A 6,116-nucleotide genomic window follows, 5' to 3' on the forward strand; every position below is an offset into this window, starting at 1 on the left:
CGAAATGGTAGGATAGGGCATCGTCTGTGTAGAAATCGGTTGGATAAGGCGTCGTCGGCGCCGAAATCAGTAGGATAGGTGTTGGCGTCGAAATTAACAGCAGCAGGACGGAAAATAGATGTCGACGCCGAAATCAACAACAATAGTAGGAGACGACAGTGAAAACATGAAGCAATAACAGGAGGCGGTAGAAAAATTAGGTCAGAGAAAGAGAACCGCTTTGATACCATGTAGAAATTAAGAGAAAGAAAAAACTAATTATATTATTGAATCCAAAATTGATTAAGAAATAAAGAGTACAAGAATTTATATAGTTAATTACAAGAAAAAAAATTTAAACCCTAAACTGAAAAAGTAAAACACTAAATTTCCCTCAAGGCTATAAACAATTAATTCTAATAAATTATATATCTAACACGCGCAAGTAGAAATCATGATCATGAACTCTAATTTTAACCTAATTTAGCGATTGAAAATAAATTGTCTGTCGCTAATAGTGACGAAATTAAATATTCTGTCGCCAATAATCATCTATATATTATATTACCTATATATAACAATGGAATTCTACCCCGTCGCTATTAGCGACGAGTAATAAATAAACAATTCATCGTTGTATATAGGTAATAAATTAAAATGTGACTAAATAGCAATAGATTTTTTAATTCAATCGCTAATAGGGACGGAATATTAGCGATGGATGGTTAGCCATCGCGAAAAGCGGCGGACATAAAATATCCGTCGCTAATAGCGACGAACATAAAATATTCGTCACTAATAGCGACGGACGTGGATAAAATCTGACCTTAATAATTGGTATTTTTGTAGTGTCGACCGATGACAATCGAAAATCACTCGGTCGATGGGATCCAACCCGGGAAGGGCATAAAGCACCCGGTCGGTGTTCGATGGGATGCTCAATTGAATCTCCACTTCGTTGCATTCCTTTTGATTTTGACTTCTGCTTCCATCACCTTTGGGGATCCCATTACTTTCCGCATCAATCCCAATATATCATATCAACAATATGAACACTGATTGAAACATCTCCAATAGTTAGAACTCTAAATGAGTTTTTTTGTGATCCAATTCATAACATGAGTTATTGACTTTATGGATATTACATCAAGTTCAAGATAAAAGAACAGGTTTAAATTTTTACTACGACTCTTGAACTACAACCCTCAAACTTCACCCCTACCATTATTCAAATAGCTTTTTCTTCTATTTTTTTGTATTGACAAATTTCTCATTTGGTGATGTGAGTGGTTAAGATTTTAATAGCTATATTTCAGGGAAAAATTTTTTTCTGAAGAATCAAAGCTAGAAACTGTAGCACCCACGAAATTATACGATAGGTATATGAATATTATTTTCCTTAGAGCATAAATAAAAGAAAAGAATAAGAGAAAAAGGAAAATAAAAACAAAAAGAAAATATAGAATAAGAAGAGGTGAGGTCAAGGATTGAACCTTGAACCTCCCACAATTGATGGAGATAAATTGATGAATGATAACCATTAGGATAAGGAGAAATAATTGGATAAAAAGGAATGAAAAATTTAGTTAAAGGAGAAAAGAAAACTAAGCAAAAAGAGCAAGAGAAAACCAAGTTGCTTACCTTCTTTTCCCTCTTGGTTAAGAAAAGGAGCAAGTAAAAGAGGGATTGTCTACTTCCCTCCCTCTCTCTATTTTCGTGGGAATTAAAGGAGTGGGGGAAAAGAGGAGTTGAGGGAATGAATGAGGACATGTTTCATTTGGCAAAGGGATAAATAGGTTTAGAGAAGAAAAACAAGGGATTAAATTCATTTTCTTCTTCCTCCTTCTCCCTGCTTCATTCTTCACCGAACCAAGAAAACTTCCCTCTCCTCATTCCAATAGCTAAGTTAAGTTCTTCTCCAAGAAAGCTAATTTCCGAGAAGAAACCTTCAAGTTCTAGCCCTTACAAGCAAAGGAAACAAAAGGAGGTACAAGAAGAAGAAGCTTCCTCCTTCCTTGACACCTAGAACACTTTTCTCTCTAAGGAAAACCACAAGCGAAAGGATGTAAGTTCCCCTCACCTGTGGTACAATAGCTCTTGTTGTTCTATGAAGATTCGGTTACATAAAAATATAAGAAAACATCATGAAGAATTCCAACCAAGATAAAACCAAAGGAAGGACCTAGGAAATGAAAAGATCTAAATTTGATATGCTCAATATTTTTCTTGTAACATGTATTTTATGATAAGGATTTATCTCATGTTCTATGTTAAAATATTTGGTAGAACTTAGATTCATGAGCATTCGGCCATGGTAGAACTAAGGGCCTAGGAGAACTTTAATTTAAAACTAAGCATGCCATGATCTCCCTAAGATAAGATATGAAACTATTATGATATGCCCATGATTGTATGTTAAGTTGAACTCTATTTCATGTCCATGAAGGTTCGGCCATGTTTAGTTTTGAAGCCTAGGAGAATTTTAAACAAGTCTAAGATGCTCATGACCTCCTTGATGAAATGTTATGAAACTAACCTAATGTTCTTATGTTTATTGTTGCATGGAAATTTAAATTACATGCTCTATGACTTTCGTCCACTTCATGTTTAAGGGCTTAGGAAACTTAGAACCTAACTCAACTATGCTCATGTTATTCCTTGAAATATTTGCTTTGAAAGTTGTTTAAGGTTCTCATGCTTTTAGGACACTTGAACCCTAGTTTTAAGCCCTACAAGTTTCGGCCACCTCATGATTAAGGGCTTAGGAAACTTAGAACCTAACTCAACTATGCTCATGTTATTCCTTGAAATATTTGCTATGAAAATTGTTTAAGGTTCTCATGCTTTTAGGACACTTGAACCTTAGTTTAAAGTCCTATAACATTCGGCCACATCATGTTTAAGGGCCTAGGAAACTTAGAACCTAACTCAACTATGCTCATGTTATTCCTTGAAATATTTTCTATGAAAGTTGTTTAAGGTTCTCATGCTTTTAGGACACTTGAACCTTAGTTTAAAGTCCTATAACATTTGGCCACATCATGTTTAAGGGCCTAGGAAACTTAGAACCTAACTCAACTATGCTCATGTTATTCCTTGAAATATTTGCTATGAAAGTTGTTTAAGGTTCTCATGCTTTTAGGACACTTGAACCTTAGTTTAAAGTCCTATAACATTCGGCCACATCATGTTTAAGGGCCTAGGAAACATAGAACCTAACTCAACTATGCTCATGTTATTCCTTGAAATATTTGCTTTGAAAGTTGTTTAAGGTTCTCATACTTTTAGGACACTTGAACCCTAGTTTTAAGCCCTACAAGTTTCGGCCACCTCATGATTAAGGGCTTAGGAAACTTAAAACCTAACTCAACTATGCTCATGTTATTCCTTGAAATATTTGCTATGAAAGTTGTTTAAGGTTCTCATGCTTTTAGGACACTTGAACCTTAGTTTAAAGTCCTATAACATTCGGCCACATCATGTTTAAGGGCCTAGGAAACTTAGAACCTAACTCAACTATGCTCATGTTATTCCTTGAAATATTTGCTATGAAAGTTGTTTAAGGTTCTCATGCTTTTAGGACACTTGAACTTTAGTTTAAAGTCCTATAACATTCGGCCACATCATGTTTAAGGGCCTAGGAAACTTAGAACCTAACTCAACTATGCTCATGTTATTCCTTGAAATATTTGCTATGAAAGTTGTTTAAGGTTCTCATGCTTTTAGGACACTTGAACCTTAGTTTAAATCCTATAACTCTCGGCCACTTCATGTTTAAGGGCCTAGGTAACGTAGAACCTAACTCAACTATGCTCATGTTATTCCTTGAAATGTTGCTATGGAAGTTGTTTAGGGTTCACAAGCTTGAATGATAGTTTATTTTAACCCAATGTATGCTTGATAAGTTTCGGCCATGATAAGTTGTAAGCTTAAGAATCCTAGAACTCTACCTAAACTTGCTCATGGTGTTTCTTATGGTATAAGAAATGATGCTTACTTAGGGTTCACATGTTGGTATGGAGTTTTTACCAAAAAAACCCAATCTATATGGTTCGACCACTATAAGACATTAGGGTTAGAAACCTAATTATGTTTTCCATGTATATTATATGTCATGATTATGAGATTTCTATGCTTCTATGTTTAATTATGCACACTTATGATCTATACATGATGGAAACCCTTATGCTATGGTGTGTATTATTTATGATGAGTTATGTGCCAATTTATGCATGATATATGTGATGAGCTGTGTGCCCAAATTTATGCATAAAATATATGATGTGCTGTGTACCCAAATTTTTACATACCATTATGATGAGCTGTGTGCCCAAAATTCTATATGGTATGATATGATAAGAGATACGATGTGCAAGAAATGATAAGAACCATGATATGTAAGACATGCTATTTTACTTTATGTATGGCTTGTACCAAGGGTGGGCTCCATAAGCGCCCCGGGGTCGATGGACTAAGAAACGGGCCTCGTTAGGGATGGACTCCTAAGTGCCCCTAGGTCGATGGACTAAGAAACGGGCCTAGTATGTATGCCTTGTAGGGTTCAAGACTTGCTACCTTGGACCTACATAGGACGCGCGCATTTATGTATGTGGTACAAGACGGGGCCCTAACCATGTTATGATTATGTTTAAGTATGTATGAAATAAGTTTTCAAAGGACATGTTGCATATACTATTGCATGAATCATGTTTTTAAAAGTCATCTTGCATAACACATTATGATTATGTTACGATATACCATGATGCCTTTGATTATGATATGTTATGTTAGGATGAACCTTATGATTATGTTTCGATATGTTATGATCATGATCATGTTATGCTAGAATGCACTTTATGACTTTATGAGGATATGCCATGATACCATATGATTATGTTATGATATGATGCTTCTATACATGATATGATGAGTTATCCTTACGCTTTATGCATTGAAGTGTATTTATGCTTTACGGTTTTTGTGAGTAGGAAAGGATCTTACTGAGCCTTGAGTGCTCACAACTTACTTTCCTTGTACCACAGATAAGGGCAAAGAATGGATGTACTAAGGGAGCAGCAGGAGGGGGCAAGAAGGACGTGTGTAGTGGTGACTTGGCTAAAGAGGAAAACCTGCTTTTAATTAATAAGAATTATGTTCATGTTGTTTCCTTTATAACTCTATGACACTTCATCATGCTCTTTAGTATCATGGTCTAAGTTTATGTTAAGCATGTTATGTGACTCATATGATAGGTAGTTGATGATAATGGAAAAAAAAAAAGAAGAAAGGTTTTAAGAAAATAAATATATGCTATAGATAAGACTTCCGTTGTTTAAGAAGAAAAGATAAGTAACCCCCGTCAGTTTTAGCAGGAAGAGACGTGGCATTACAGAAACCATCACAAGTTGCCCATAATTAAATACAAATCTTCAATCAGGTGCACGCTATTTTTGTTTGATTAATTAACTAAATTTTTTCTTTGCAATCAAACTGAAAATTTTAAGAATTAAAGAAAAACTTTCAATCTCAAAAGGTTATGTCTTAAATCAATTTTATTTTAATAATTTGTTTTTTAATTAAAATTTTAAGAAGAAAAAAAATTCATTTTCCAAAACAAAATGGAATTACTTTGATATAACTATAAGTTTTGCTTGATAAATTATTCACTTTTGATACAAACCTTTTATGTTTGTGCTTTCTTAGGCAATTAAATTAATTAGTTTTTTACTTAATGAAAGAGAATGAATTTTCAAGTAAACAATAAAAGAAATTAAAGAGCAACACATGAAAAAAGCAGGCTGTTTACACTCCTATTTCTGCTTGCTTAGGCAAATAGATTGGATTTTTAAAATGAAAGAGCCTAATTTTTTTAAGTAAACAAATGAATGAATAAATTTAAAATATTATTTTAAATCTTTTATTAGTCGTGTTATCTTGCATATATATATATATATATATATATATATATATATATATATATATAAAAGCGCGCCGCACAGTATAGGACTGTACGCGCACAGCAAATCAGTTCTTTTTAATTATTTTTTTTTCAATTTTGAATTAAAAAAATTAATATTTTCTTAGATAAATCTTAATATATAAATATATCTCTTAAACATGTTACAATACTCTAAAAT

This window comes from Zingiber officinale, chromosome 3A (assembly GCF_018446385.1).
Source record: "Zingiber officinale cultivar Zhangliang chromosome 3A, Zo_v1.1, whole genome shotgun sequence".
In the NCBI taxonomy this organism is placed as follows: Eukaryota; Viridiplantae; Streptophyta; class Magnoliopsida; order Zingiberales; family Zingiberaceae; genus Zingiber; species Zingiber officinale.